Source organism: Hylobates moloch, unplaced genomic scaffold, assembly GCF_009828535.3.
Source record: "Hylobates moloch isolate HMO894 unplaced genomic scaffold, HMol_V3 SCAFFOLD_23, whole genome shotgun sequence".
Classification (NCBI taxonomy): Eukaryota; Metazoa; Chordata; class Mammalia; order Primates; family Hylobatidae; genus Hylobates; species Hylobates moloch.
The window spans coordinates 23,377,637-23,393,608 of NW_026652298.1; the positions used below are offsets into that span (position 1 = coordinate 23,377,637).

The following is a 15,972-nucleotide window of genomic DNA, read 5'->3' on the forward strand; positions in this document are numbered from 1 at the left end:
TGTATAAAATGTATGAAGAAACAGACATAGAAGAAAGTCGTAAAAGTGTCCCAAAATATTATATTAATGATCATTCTCTCTGGATTGTTGCATGATATATTTATTATCTTTGTTTCCCTTTTATGCATTCTGATATAAATTTTTTTTGTAGCAAGCATGAACTTTTATCATTGGAATAAACATTGATGCTATATTAAAATTAGAGTGTGGTGGAGCATGGTGGCTCATGTCTATAATTCCAGCACTTTGAAAGGCCTAGGCAGGAGGACCACATGAGGCCAGGAGTTCGAGACCAGTTTGGGCAACATAGCAAGAACTCCACTCTACCAAAAAATAAATAAATAAATAAAAATTTGGGCAAGGTGGCACATACGTGTAGTCCTGGCTACTCTGGAGGCTGAGTCAGAAGGATCACTTAAGCCTAGAAGTTCGAGGTTACAGTGAGCTATGATTGTGCCACTGCACTCCAACCTGGGCGACAAAGCAAGATCCTGTCTCTTAAACAAAAATAGAATTTAATGAAATAGATGTTATAAAATGTAAAGTTATGTATTTTCACGACATAAGTGAATACAGTTATCCCTTGGTGTCCATGGGGGATTGGCTCCCAGACCTCCCACAGACACCAAAATCCACGATTGCTCAAGTCCCTGATATAAAATGGCATAGCATTTACATATAACCTTTATATAGTCTTCCATAGACTTTAAATCATCTGTAGATTCTTTAGAATACCTAATTGTGTTAGTCCATTTGCATTGCTTTAAAGGAATATCTGAGACTGGGTAATTTATAAAGAAAAGAGATTTATTTTGACTCATGGTTCTGCAAGCTATATAGGAAGCATGGTGCCAGCATCCGCTCCTGGTGAGGGCCTCAGGAAGCTTCCAATCATGGTAGAAGGCAAAGGGGAGGCAAGCACATTACATGGAGAGAGCGGGAGCAAAAGAAAGAGGGGGGAGGTGCCACACTCTTTTTAACAACTTGTGAACTCAGAGCAAGAACTCACTTATTACCACAAGGAGGGCACTAAGCCATTCATGAGGGTAATAGGTCATGACCTACCCCCATGACCCAAACACCTCCCACTAGGCCCCACTCCAACATTGGGGATCACATTTCAACATGAGATTTGGAGAGGAACACAAACATACAAACCATGGATGCATGGTTTGGATGCAGTATAAGTAATTGTTATACTGTTACATAGTATATGCTATACAAATAGTTGTAAATGCTCTATAAATAGTTGTTATACTATTGTTTAGAGAATAATGACAAGGAAAATTGTACATGTTCAGTACAGATTTTTAAAAATAATTTTTTATATACAGTGGTTGAATACACAGATGTGGAACCCATGGATATGAAAGGCCAAGTACACAGATTATAATCTTGTAATATATATATAAACATGTCAAAACGTATACTGGAGCATATGGAGATCTTTTAGATTGAAATAGTATAAAAAATACTTAATACGTTTCAATTATTTAAGTACATACATATAATTGAATATAAACATGTACATATAGATGAAATTGTACCCTTCATATCCAGTCTTACATTCCAGGAGATACAATAGAACTATCAGCACAAATTTTGCAGTAAATCTTAGTTCACTCAAATTCACATGAAATGGCTAACAACAACAAAAACTTTCTTTTTTTGAATAATGCTTTCCCTATACTTTCCCTTTTCCTTTAAGTAGAAATATAGGGCCCTTTTTACTTGATAGTTGATTTTTCAGTTTTTAAGTTAGGTAATGTCTGGTGAAAAGCTGTTTTAGATGCTATGATTATTGAAGAAATTACCCTTTGGATTACTGGGAACATCTCCAGTTGATCCAAAATGTATTTTTCTTTATGTTTCTCACATTTCAGGGTATTCAAAAAGCTGAATCTATTTGTATTTCTTTTTTTTGTTTTCTTTTTTTTGAGATGGAATCTTGCTTTGTCACCGAGGCTGGAGTGCATTGGCACAATCTAGGCTCACTGCAACCTCCACCTCCCAGGTTCAAGCAATTCTTCTGCCTCAGCCTCTTTGTATTTTTTTTTTCCTTTTTCTTTTTCTTTTTTCTTTTTTTTGAGTTGGAATCTCACTTTGTCATCCAGGCTGGAGTGCATTGGCATGATCTAGGCTCACTGTAACCTCCACCTCCCAGGTTCAAGCGACTCTGTCAACCTCAGCCTTGGATAATTGTATTACCTTATCCAAGGTACCTACTAAATACATACCTCAGTTTCCTCATGTCTGATGAATATTATATCATGCATGTAAAATACTATAAGAGCCAAATGTTAACTTTTACAATTATTGTGTTTGTAAAAACTTAACTGATATATTGTTACTAATTTTATTTTTATCTGTGTATTAGTCTGTTCATTCATTCAACACACATTTAATAATTAACAGGTCTAATGGCCTAGCACTGTAGCAGTTTTTGCCCTCTTGAAATTTTTTTCTTCTTTTGAGACGGAGTCTCGCTCGTTGCCCATGCTGGAGTGCCGTGGCGTGATGTCCACTCACTGCAAGCTGCCTCCCGGGTTCATGCCATTCTCCTGCCTTAGCCTTGTGAGTAGCCGGGACTACAAGTGCCTGCCACCATGCCCGGCTAATTTTTTGTATTTTTTTTAGTAGAGACGGAGTTTCACCATGTTAGCCAGGATGGTCTCGATCTCCTGACCTCGTGATCCCATAAGTTTGGGAGGCCAAGGCAGGTGGATCACGAGGTCAGGAGTTCAAGACCAGCCTAGCCAAGATGCTGAAACCTGTCTGTACTAAAAATAAAAAAATTAGCCAGGCATGGTGGTGGGCACCTGTAATCCCAGCTAGTCGGGAGGCTGAGGCAAAGAATAGCTTGAACCTGGGAGGCGGAGGTTGTAGTGAGCCGAGATTGCACCACTACACTCCAGCCTGGGTAACAGAGCAAGACTCTGTCTCAAAAAAAAAAAAAAAAAAAAGAGAGTAAGCTGTAAACTTATCTCATACTTTCTGAGGGTCAAGGATATGAGCACAGCATAGTTAAATTTCTCTGGCTCATGAGGGTCCAGTCAAGTTATTATCTAGGGCAGTATTCTTTGACTAGAGGAGGATCCACTTCTATGGTCACTCACATGACCTCCTCACAGGGCTGTCTCCCATGGCAGCTGGCTTCCCCAGAGTTAGTAATCCAAGTGAGAATAAGAACATCTAAGATGGAAGTCCCATTCCTTTATAAACCATTTTTGATTTTTTGTTTTTTAACTTTTAGGTTCAGGGGTACATGTACACATTTATTATATAGGTAAATTACATGCCATGGGGTATGGTGTACAGATTGTCACCCAGGTAATAAGCATAGTACCCCATATGTAGTTTTTCAATCCTCTCCCTCCTCCCACCCTCCACCCTCAAGTAGCTCCAGTGTCTGTTGTTCCCTTCTTTGTGTACTGAAAGTTTAACTCCCACTTATAAATGAAAACATGCGGTGTTTAGTTTTGTTTCTATGTTAGTTTGCTTAGGATGATGACCTCCAGCTCCATCCATTTTGCCTCAAAGGACATGATCTCTTCCTTTATTATGGCTGTATAGTATTCCTTTGTGTATATGTACCACTTTTTTTTTAAATCCAGTCTACCATTAATGGACATTTAGGTTGATTCCATGCCTTTGCTATTGTGAATAGTGCTGCAATGAACAAGCACATGCATGTGTCTTTTATGGTAGAACGATGTATATTCCTTTGGATATATACCCAATAATGGCATTGCCAGGTTGAATGGTAATTCTGTTTTAAGTTCTTTGAGAAATTGCCAAACTGTTTTCCACAATGCCTGAACTAATGTACATTCCCACCAGTAGTGTATGAGTGTTCCCTTTTCACTACAACTTTGCCAGCATCTGTTATTTTTTGATTTTTTAAAAATGGCAATTCTGACTGGTGGGAGGTGATACCATTGTGATTTTGATTTGCAGTTCTCTAATGATGAGTAATGTTGAGCATTTTTTCATATGTTTGTTAGCCACATGTATGTCTTCTTTTGAGAAGTATTTGTTCGTGTTTTTGCCCACTTTATAATGGGGTTATTCTTTTTTTGCTTTAAAATTTTGTTTCAGTTCCTTATAGATGCTGGATATTAGACCTTTGTTGGATCCATAGTTTGCAGAAATTTTCTCTCATTCTGTAGGTTCTTTTTATTCTGTTGACAGTTTCTTTTGCTGTGTGGAACCTCTTTAGTTTAATTAGGTCCCACTTGTCAGTTTTTGTTTTTGTTGTAATTGCTTTTGGCATATTCATCATGAAATCTTTGCCAAAGCCTGTGTCCAGAATCTTATTTCCTAGGTTGTCTTCCAGGGTTTTTATAGTTTTAGGTTTTACATTTAAGTCTTTAATCCATCTTGAGTTGATTTTTGTACTGTATACTGTAATAAAAGGGTCCAGTTTCAATCTCATGCATGTGGCTAACCAGTTATCTCAGCACCGTTTATTGAATAGGGAGTTCTTTCTCCATTGCGTGTTTTTGTTGATTTTGTCAAAGATCAAATGATTGTAGGCATCTGGTTGTACTTCTGGGCTCTCTATTCTGTTCCATTTGTCTGTGTGTCTGTTTTGTACCGCTACCGTGTTGTTTTGGTTACCGTATTGTTGTAATATAGTTTGAAGTCTGGTAATGTGATGCCTCCAGCTTTGTTCTTTTTGCTTAGGGTTACCTTGGCTATATGAGCTCTTTTTTGGTTTCATAGGAAATTTAAAATAGTTTTTTCTAGTTCTAGTTTTGTGAAGAGTGTCCTTTGTAGTTTGATAGAAATAGCATTGAATCTGTAATTTGCTTTGGGCAGCATGACTATTTTAACAATGTTGTTTCATTCTATCCATGAGCATGGAATATTTTTCCATTTGTTTGTGTTACCTTTGATTTCTTTGAGCAGTGTTTTTTAATTCTCATTGTAGAGCTATTTCACCTCCCTTTCAATACCTGGTTAGATATTTTATTCTTTTTGTGGCTATTGGGAATGGGATTGCATTCCTGATTTGGCTCTCAGCTTGGACGTTGTTGGTGTATAGGAATGCTACAGATTTTTGTACAATGATTTTGTATCCTGAAGCTTTGCTGAGGTTTATCACATCAGGGAGCTTTTGGAGCTGGACGTGGTGGCTCATGCCTATAATCCCAGCACTTTGGGAGGCCAAGGCAGGTGGATCACTTGAGGTCAGGAATTCGAGACCAGCCTGGCCAACATGATGAAACGCCATCTCTACTAAAAATACAAAAATTAGCTGGGCATGGTGGTGCATGCCTGTCGTCCCAGTTACTCAGGAGGCTGAGGCAGGAGAATCACTTGAACCTAGAAGGCAGAGGTTGCAATGAGCTGAGATCGTGTCACTGCACTGCAGCTTGGATGACAGAGCGAGACCCTGTCTTAAAAAAAAAAAAAAAAAGCTTTTGGGCTGAGACCATGAGGTTTTCTGGGTATAGAATGATATATCCCTGTCTGCAAACAGGGATAGACTGACTTGGATTGGGTTTTGACTGTCTCCTATATGTCGATGATCTTTGTTCCTATCCATATTCAGGGATGAGTTTGGTTCTTTCATATAATGGCATTTGGTCTGTTACCTCCTGTACTGTTTTATTGTAATCCTTAGATTTCTTGGATTGGGTTTTGACTGTCTCCTATATGTCCAAATATCTTTGTTAGTTTTTTGCCTCAATGATATGTCTAATATTATCAGTGGGTGTTACAATCTCCCACCGTTATTGTGTGATTATCTAAGTTTCTTCATAGGTCTCTAAGAGCTTGATTTATAAATCTGGATTTATGCACTCCTATGTTGAGTGCATATATATTTAGAAAAGTTAGGTCCTTTTGTTGAATTGAGCCCTTAACCATGATGTAATGTCCCTCTTTGTCTTTTTTGATCTTTGTTTATTTAAAGTCTGTTTTGTCTGAAATTACAATAGCAATCCATGCTTTTTTCTGTATTCTGTTTGCTTTATAGGTTTTTCTTCATCGCTTTACTTTGAGTCTGTGGGTGTCATTGCATGTGATATGGGTCTCCTGAAGACAGCATACCATTGGATTTTGCTTCTTTATCCAAGTTATCATTCTGTCTTTTAATTGAGGTGTGCATTCAAGGTTAGTATTGATGTGTGCGGATTTGATGCTGTCATGTTGTTAGTCAGTTATTATGAAGACTTGTTTGTGTGGCTGTTTTGTAGTGTCACTGGTCTGTGTAGTTAAATGTGTTTTTGTAGTGGCCAGTAACAGTCTTTCCTTTCCATATCTAGCACTTCCTTCAGGACCTCAGTAAGGCAGGTATAGTGGTAACTAATTCAATTACCACTTACTTGTCTGAAAAGGATCTTATTTCTCCTTCATTTGTGAAGCTTAGTTTGGCTGGATATAGAATTCTCGGTTGAAAATTTTTTTTTAAAGAATGCTAAATATAAGCCCCCAATCTCTTCTGGCTTAATAAGGTTTCTGCTGACAAGTCTGCTTGTTAGCCTAATGGGGCTCACTTTGTAGGTACCCTGCCTCTTCTTTCTAGCTGTCTTTACATTTTTTCTTTCAGACCGTGGAGACTGATGACTATGTGCCTTTGGGATGATCTTCTTGTGCAGTATTTCACAGGGATTCTCTGCATTTCCTGAATTTGAATGTTGGCCTCTCTATCGAAGTTGTGAAAATTTCATAGACAATATCCTGAAATATGTTTTCCAAGTTGCTTACTTTCTCTCTCTCTCTTTTAGGGATGCCAATGAGTCATAGATTTGGTCTCTTTACATAATCACGTATTTCTTGGAGGTTTTGTTCAGTCTTCTTTATTGTTTTTTATTTTTGTGTGACTGGGTTATTTCAGAGAGCTACTCTTCAAGCTCTGAGATTCTTTCCTTACCTTGGTGGATTCTGCTGTTAATACTTGGGATTGCATTTTGAAATTCTTCTGGTGTGTTTTTCATCTCTATCAGGTGAGTTTGGTTCTTTTATATAATGGCCATTTGGTCTATTACCTCCTGTACTGTTTTATTGTAATCCTTAGATTTCTTGAATTGGGTTTTGACTTTCTCCTATATGTTGATGATCTTTGTTCCTATCCATATTCTGGATTCTGTCTCTGACATTTCAGCCTAGTTAAGAATAATTGCTTGGGAACTAGTGTGGTCGTTTGGAGGTAAGAGGACACTCTGGCTTTTTGAGTTGCTAGAGTTCTTGTGCTGGTTCTTTCTCATTTGTGTGGGCTCATATTCCTTCAGTTTTTGATGTTGCTGTCCTTTGGATGGATTTTTTTGCTTTTCTCTTCTTTGATGCCCTGGGGGATTTGATTATGGTATAAGGTGGATTCAGTTGATGAGCTTTGATTCTAGTCTGTTCCTGGGTTTTGGAGGAGCGCTCTCTGATTACTGTCTCTGTGCCTGCATTTTTTGGGGGGTGTTCTGGTCCACAGGGCTTCCTCAGTCAGGTTCCTCAGTTGGCAGAGAGGCTGCATTCTTGCAACATCAGCCCTAATCTGCTATCTGTGTGCTTCCTGGGGAAACATAGGGTTGTGCCTGCCCGCAGAGTTCAGGTGGAAGTGGGAACCCTGGATTGGAAGTTCTAGTAGATGTGGCCCATCTGGCTACAAGAGGCAGGGTGGGTGGAATTGCCTGCTCTGCCATCTGGGTGTTTCCGTGGCAACAAAAGGCTGCACCCCTCGGCAAATTCAGGCAGAAGCAGGACCACTGGGCCAGAAGCTCTAGCAGGCATGGCTCACCTGGCTACCAGTGGTGGGGGTGGGTGGAGGCACCCACACTGCCCCCTGGGTGTTTGCTGGGACAATAGTAGGCTGTGCCCACCAGCTGACTTCCCACAGAAGCAGGACCCCTGGGCTGGAAGCTCTAGCATGTGTTGCCCCCCAGCTGCCAGAGTCAGGGATGGGCAGGGTGACATGCTCTCTTGACTGGGCGTTTACTGGTACAACAGGAAGCTGAGCCCTCCTGCTAAGTTCACACAGATGTGGAGCTGCTGGGCTGGAAGCTCTCACAAGCATTGCTTGCCTGGCTACCAGTGACAGGGGCGGGTAGGGCCATGTAATTTGCTGTCCCGGTGTTTCTTGGGATGACAGGAAGCTGCATCCTTCAGCTGAGTTCACACAGAAGCAGGACTGCTGGGCTAGAAGCTCTAGCAAGCATTGCCTGCCTGGCTACCTGTGGCAAGGGTAGATGGAGTGGCCAGCCAAATTCTGGCTGAAGCAGGACCACTGGGCTGGAGGCTGTTGTTGAGCCCCATCCGGCAAGGAGTAGTGAAGAAATCTTACTGCTTTCAGGCACTGCAGTGGCGGCCTCTACTGGGGCTATAACACTGGTGCTGATCTGCTCCGGGGCCCAAGACTTGTAGAGGTGCCCTTGGGCTTCAGAATTGCCTCCACCAAACATCCCAGTGGCTCTCTGCCTCAGTCTAGAAGCATGGGGGTGGGGGGCACAGGGTGGCCAGGGGGAATCTCCCATTCCCAGTCTTGCACAGGTCTCTGTGGAAAGTGTGAATCCCCCTGGGGGCTCTCACTCACCGTTTCCGGTGTTGGTTAGGTTCTCCTGGCTCTGTGCTCAGCACAGACAAGCTGGTGCCCACCTTCATTCCTCCGTGCTCTCTGTGTTCCACTACTGCCTTGATAGATCTCAACGTTGTTTCTCAGATGATCAGCCTGCAAGGTCAGTGTTCACTAGCCCTTTTGCTTATTAATAACTCTGTGAGAGCAGTGCGCATGAGCTGCTTCTAGTGTGCCATCTTGGCCCGACTAACCTAACCCATTTTTAGATGTTACATTCCATCACTTCTACTTCTGCTATAATCTATTTGTTAGAAGCAGATCACTTAATTACACGTTATGGCATTAGTTTGTTGTACCTTTTGTGCTTTTCCTAGCATTTGTGAAGTATTGAAAGTAATTATTTTAGCAGTGTTAAGAAATGTGTATTTTATAATAATTATTTTAGTAGTGTTAGAAAATGTATATTTTATTTGCGGTTCAAATTTTTTGTTTTTTATTTTTTATTTATTTATTTATTTGAGACGGAGTCTTGCTCTGTCGCCCAGGTTGGAGTGCAGTGGCGCAATCTCGGCTCACTGCAAGCTCCGCCTCCCGGGTTCACGCCATTCTCCTGCCTCAGCTGCCCAAGTAGCTGGGACTACAGGCGCCTGCCACCGCGCCTGGCTAATTTTTTGTAGTTTTAGTAGAGATAGGGTGTCACCATGTTAGCCAGGATGGTCTCGATCTCCTGACGTCGTGATCCACCTGCCTCGGCCTCCCAAAGTGCTGAGATTACAGGCTTGAGCCACCGTGCCCAGCCTCAAATTTTATTTTTTAGTGTACTTTGTAGTATAGAAATAAGTACTTCATATGCTGGAGGTTGCTGTTAACATTTTATGAATTTTCATAATACTATATAGCATGTGCACATTTTTTAAAGTCTTCTTAAAATAAACAGCATATTTAGATCTCATTAATTTAAAAAAGTTACCAGTAAGTCTGGACTGCTTTTTCTTTTATGAAAAAAATTAAGCTAACTTAAACCACATATTAAGCTAACATAAACCACATATTGTGATAGTTTGATGAACTAACCTAGCTTGGTGTTTTGCAATGTTTTTTAACCCATACTTTCTTTCATAAATCTTCCATTAGTGTTTTATGAAACTTCAAAAAAAATTACTAAGTACAAACCAAGTTATAGTATCTCAGAGGAGAGAGAGATATCATCTCATCAATTTTTTTTGGCAGGGGTGGTGGGAGCTTTCTGGTGAAGACCGGAAAACCTGTTAGACAAATTCTAAAAAACTGTAACATTCATCTCATCAATTGAGAATAATTATTTTTACTAATTTAGTGTAAATCCCAGATGCCGTTGTTTATTATCAGATGCTTTTTATATAATATGTGTTTAAGTGGTTTTATTTTTTATTTTGTTTTTTTTTTTTTGAGATGGAGTTTTGCTTTTGTTGCCTAGGCTGGAATGCAGTGGCACGACATCAGCTCACTGCAACCTCCACTTCCCAAGTTCAAGCAATTCTCCTGCCTCAGCCTCCTGAGTAGCTGGGATTACAGGCTCGTGCCACCATGCCCAGCCAATTTTTTGTATTTTTAGTAGAGATGGGATTTCATCTTGTTGGCCAGGCTGGTCTCTAACTCCTGACCTCAGGTGATCCACCTGCCTCAGCCTCCCAAAGTGCAGGGATTATAGGCACGAGCCACCGTGCCCAGCCGTTTAAGTGTATTTTTATAGCACAGGGTTAATAATAGTTTCCAAATGGACTGTCAGTATTTTAAAAGTAAGGCTCTTTTTAACAGTGTGCTCTTAAAAGAAAAAAAGATTATTAAGGATTTTTTTTTTTTCAATTTATTGGGCAGGGGGAAGCTATGTGATTACGTTTCTAAATCATTTTGGCTTAATCACTGCAAGACCACAACTTCTTGCTGATTTTTTTTTTTTTTATCATGTTTTGGCAAGTCCCGAAGCAGTATTTTTGGGATGTTTAATTTTTTTGTTTCTGGTATTTAGGCATGTATGATATGACTAGGAAGAAAATAGCATAGTGATTTTCAGAGCTGATTTGCTATGGAAACCATCTTTTAAAATTCATCAATAGTAAACAACTGTTATTGCGGTCTTTGAGTTGGTAACAATCGCAATGTATATTAGTGTTCACACAAATATTTCTTTTTCTGTTTCTTTCTTTTCTTTTTTTGAGACAGGGTGTCTCTGTCACCCAAACTGGAATGCAGTGGCACTATCATGGTTTACTGCAGCCTAGACCTACTAGGCTTCAGAGATACTCCCACTTCAGCCTCCCAAGTTTAATTTTTTTTTTGTAGAGACATGGGTCTTACTCTGTTGCCCAGGCTGGTCTCAAACCCCTGGGCTCAAGCAGTCCTCCCGCCTCAGCCCCTCAAAGGGCTGGGATTATAGGCATAAGCCACCACACCCTACTCACATAAATATTTCTAAGGAATTTGGAGAGTCAAATAAATGAAGTTTACTATGAGCTTTCCCCTTTTTGTAGGTTACCTATTTATTCTTTTAAATAGGATAGAATACATATGAAGAAATTATAGAAGAGCTGTAAAGTAGCATTAGTAGAACAGAGATCTAAGGAAATATTTGAGATTTTTATCTAAAATTTCATTTGAACGGGGTTATGTTGCTAAGGAGTTTTAAACCCCTGCCATACACTATTAGAGCTGTAAGAAAACTAAAAAGTCAGGAGCAGTGGATCAAGAAACAATATCAAGGTTAGAACTCAGAAGAAACTTAGGAGCAGTTTGGCAAAGGGGACAATTGAAAGGATCATTTTTCCAGGACAGGAAAATAATAATAGCTTATACAACTCTTTTTGATTTTATTAGATATTTTCCTTCCAATAGTGTGGAGTGTAGTGTGGAGATAAATAGCACAGTATCTCGATTTCTTATTTGTAGTGTAACCCTATCCTATTATCCTGGCTTCTGTTGTAATTTTTTTTTTTTTTTAAGACACGGGCTTCATCACCCTGTCTCTTAAAAACTCTTGCTCTGTCACCCAAGCTGGAGTGCAGTGGCATAACCATGGCTCACTGCAGCTTTGAACTCCTGGGCTCAAGCGATCCTCCTGCCTCAGCCTTCCGAGTAGCTGGGACTACAGGCACATGTCAACACACCTGGCTATTGTTTTGTATAGACAGGGTGTCACTATGTTGCCCAGGCTGGTGTTGAGTTCCTAACCTGAAATGATCCTTCCATCTTGGCCTCCCAAAGTGCTGTAATCACAACCCTGAGCCACTGCCCCAGCCTAATTTTACATTAAAATCGTAATATTCTGGATTGTAGAACTTAAAAAATACAGTACCAAAAAAGGTACTACAGGAGAAATGTTTTCTCCTTTTCTAAGGACATTAGTATGAACGATCCCTTAAGACCTGTGCACTTTACTGAAACAAAATTAGTCTATTTAGCGTCACTTTTATGTAGATAGATATTTTTGCCGACATCTAGTGCCCAAAGAAACTCCCAGCCTATCTCCTTCACGTTGAGTCAGCATTCCAAGAAACAATCAACTCATAAGATAAAAACTTAGATTTTCACACTTATGAGTATGTTTATTTCTGAGTTAAAGTTTTCATTGTTAAAGAACCTGGAAGGCTTTTTATAAAATATGCAACTCATCATCCAAATAGAAACTTAAAAACTTGGAGGCCGAGCACAGTGGCTCACGCCTATAATCCCAGCACTTTAGGAGACTGAGGCGGGCAGATCACCTGAGGTCAGGAGTTTGAGACCAGCCTGAACAACATGGAGAAACCCCGTCTCTACTAAAAATACAAAATTAGCCAGGCATGGTGGCGCATGCCTGTAATCCCAGCTACCCAGCTACTCGGGAGGCTGAGGCAGGAGAATCGCTTGAACCTGGGAGGCGGAGGTTGCTGTGAGCCGATATTGCACCATTGCACTCCAGCCTGGGCAACAAGACCGAAACTCCATCTTCTGTCTCAAAAAAAAACCAAAAAACAAAAACAAAAATTTGGTGTCTTGGGGAATTTACCTTTCAATTGACACTGTAGGTAATATGTTTATGTCAGAATATTATTCATCCTGTCGAAAGAAGATAATTTCCACTTATTGTTCTATAAGAATGAATTTAATGTATTTAGGATGAAGTAGAGTATAGATTTTTAAATTTCCCTCTGTCCCATTCTTCTTCACTAGAACCAATTAAATGAATAAAAAAAGGAGAAAGGCAGTAGAAGAGAATACATGCATGGTTCTCACAAGGCAGGCCTTCTGTCTCTGGTAAAAAACTTGAGTTTTCTTTTAGTGTATATACTCTTGGTTTAGGATCTGTGGAGTTTCATTATTTCTGTTCTTTCTCTCAGTGACACATGTAAATGAGAAAATCGTTCAAATCCAGTCTAAAATATTTTTGAAAGTTTTTTCCTCGTTTTGCAAAAATATTAAAAGCTAAAGCTAAAAATTCAAAGTTGCATCTATACTTTCATTTTTGTCATACAAAAATTGTGGCCATATGGTTTCAGTGTATGTTTTCATGTATCTGTGTGTAAAATAATTGAAGAACATGGAAAAGTAATCTGTTAAAGTCTTGAAATTGTGATTTTTTATTTTCTTGAAATTTCAAAAAATATTTTTAAAATAAATGAAAATGAAAAAGGAAATTTTAAAGTAGATCACATAAGATGTATTGGTTTGAAAATTACTACTTTAAATGTAGAGTAATATCCCTAATTCAATGCATTGTATTTAAATTTATAGAGAATAATAAGAGCATTTAATCACATTCTGAAATTTTGTGCTGGGTGCTTAATCTGTTCAAAGTATTAAATATTTGAATATTTGGGAGATTTAAAATAGTATTTGTCCTTAAAGTATATAAAGGTTTTCTGAGGAAATTATTGCATTTGGTTATTTACAGTATATTAGAAGTAGGAAACAAGCTCCACCTAGGAACTTACTGTAGTCCCGCCCCCTCTCTCTCCCTCCCTCTCCCTTTCTCCCATCCGCTTTGTCCTCCCGTTCTCTCTTATTACTTTTGGTATATTTCGCGTATCTTTGTAGATTAATTCCAGGTGACTTTGATCACAGTGTGATTTTTTATATAGCTTTCTTTACCTCTTATAGGTGGGAGGAGCCCTACCACACTAAAACTTTTTCCTTAGAATTCTTTCTTAAAAATTCTTAAGTTTCCATCTAAAAACAAAAGTTTGCCTTATATGTGTGTGTATATGTGTGTTTGTGTGTGTGTGTGTGTGTGTGTGTATATATATATATATATATGTATATATGTATTTTTTTTTTGAGGCGGAATCTTACTCTGTTGCCCAGGCTGCAGTGCAGTGGTGTGATCTCGGCTCACTGCAACCTGGCTCACTGCAACCGCTGCCTCCCAATTTCAAGCGATTCTCCTGCCTCAGCCTCCCGAGTAGCCGGGATTACAGGCACCTGCCACCGCGCCCAGCTCATTTTTATATTTTTAGTAGAGACGGGGTTTCACCATATTGGCCAGGCTGGTCTGGAACCCCTGACCTCGTGATCCAGCCACCTCGGCCTCCCAAAGTGCTGGGATTCAGGCGCGAGCCACCGCGCCCAGCCTTATTTATTTATTTATTTATTTTTGAGACGGAGTCTCGCTCTGGCCCAGGCTGGAGTGCAGTGGTATAGTCTCGGCCCACTGAAGCCTCTGCCTCCCAGGTTCAAGCGATTCTTCTGTCTCAGCCTCCTGAGTAGCTGGGATTATAGGCATGTGCCACCACACCCAACTAATTTTGTATTTTAAGTAGAGAGGGTTTCACCATTTTGGCCAGGTTGGTCTTGAACTCCTGATTTCAGGTGATCCACCCACCTCGGCCTCCCAAAGTGCTGGGATTGTAGGCGTGCGTCACTGCTCCCAGCTGTGCCTTATATTTTTAACTAGTAACCTGAATAAATTCAGGGCGATTTTGAAAGCAGAGCTCACAGGATTTCCTGATAGTTTGGATGTGGGTGTATGAGAAAGAGAGGGGTCAACGATGACTCCTGGGTTATTTGCATGAGCAACTGGAATAGATTAGAGTTGCCCTCAATGGATACCAGGAAGGCCATAAATGGAGCTGGCTGGAGGGGATGGAGGCAGATGAAAAGATTACTTTTGGACGTGTTAAACTTGAAATGTCAAACAGGTATTTGGACTGGTGCTATAAACCTGTAAGTCATTGGCATGCAGATGATAGTCAACATATGCTTATGAAACTGGACAAAAATTTCATGGTAATTAGGTATCAATAAGCAGGACGGTAGCAAAAAACTAACTTTACCTATCTCACAATTTTGCCTTGTCGCAGGATTGCCCATAGCCCAGTTCTTTTGATTCAAGCACCAAAACCAACTTTTAGAGTTTTTTGTTTGTTTGTTTGGTTTGGTTTTTTTGAGGCAGGTTCTTGCTCTGTTGCCCAGGCTGGAGTGCAGTGGCATGACCATGGTTTACTGTAGCCTTGACCTCCCAGGCTCAAGTGAAACTCCCAACTCAGCCTTCCAAGTAGCTTGGACTACAGGTGTGCATCACTACACCTGGCTAATTTTTTACTTTTATTTTTGTAGACATGAATCTCACTGTGTTACCAGGGCTGGTGTTGAACTCCTGGGCTTAACCAATCCTCCTGCCTTGGCCTCACAAAGTGCTAGGATTACAGCCATGAGATGCTGCACCCGGCCTCTTCTCAAGAGTTTTTTTGGCTAAGCAATTAATATATGTGAAGAGTAGGCATTCAATAATATGTCTTTTCCTTTTATACATTTCATCATTTAAAGGGCAAGGCAGCCAGGAGTTGTGGCATATGCCTTCAGTCTTGGCTATTTGGGAGGCTGAGGTGGGAGGATCACTTGAGCCCAGGAATTAAAGTCCAGCCTGGGCAGCCCACCCCTGTCTCTAAAAAACAAGAGCTAGGTGTGGTGGCTCAGGCCTGTAATCTCAGCTCTTTGGGAGGCTGGGACAGACGGATCACTTGAATAGTTTGAGACCAGCCTGGCTAACATGACGAAACCCCATCTTTACTAAAAATACAAAAATTAACCGGGCGTGGTGTTGTGTGCCTGTAGTTCAAGCTACTTGGGAGGCTGAGGCAGGAGAATCGCTTGAACCCAGGAGGCAGAGGTAGCAGGAAGCCGAGATCACACCACTGCACTCCAGCCTGGGTGACAGAGTGAGACTTGGTCTCTGAATGAATGAATGAATGAATATGAATAACAACAATGACAAACCCAGAAACATGGGCAAGACAGCTTAAATGTAGGATGTTTGCATTTAGCCACTTCACTCTTTAGTAGTGAAGGTATGGCGAAATTATGACTGAATTACATTCACCTGCTTTACTGGAAAATGACAAGTAATTGGATTAATGAAGCGTAAGGCAAAATATAGAGTAATATTAGCTCAGTGTGATAGTCGAAGGGAAAAAAAATCAAATGATAACAAAAAACCAACCTGTATTCCC

At 40.2% G+C, this 15,972-nt stretch overlaps 1 protein-coding gene and 1 non-coding gene across 11 annotated transcripts in view; one reads left to right on the forward strand and one right to left on the reverse strand.

Moving 5' to 3' along the window:
- Positions 1-15,972, forward strand: part of POLK (DNA polymerase kappa) — an 89,080-nt gene that overhangs the window by 16,728 nt on the left and 56,380 nt on the right. For 4 of the 10 annotated variants that reach the window (XM_058434011.1, XM_058434016.1, XM_058434017.1 and 1 more), the window contains exon 2: positions 5,984-6,120. The exons of 4 other annotated variants lie outside the window; for them this stretch is intronic. The gene's annotated coding sequence lies outside the window, so the exon portion shown is untranslated. Of the gene's footprint in view, positions 1-5,983; positions 6,121-8,647; positions 8,670-12,728; positions 12,782-15,972 lie in introns of those variants that run through there. 2 more of the 10 variants (XM_032144990.3, XM_058434015.1) reach the window with 2 other exon arrangements.
- Positions 9,747-9,807, reverse strand: LOC116462815 (U7 small nuclear RNA). Its single transcript, XR_004246470.1, has one exon. It is a non-coding gene; the product is annotated as a U7 small nuclear RNA (small nuclear RNA).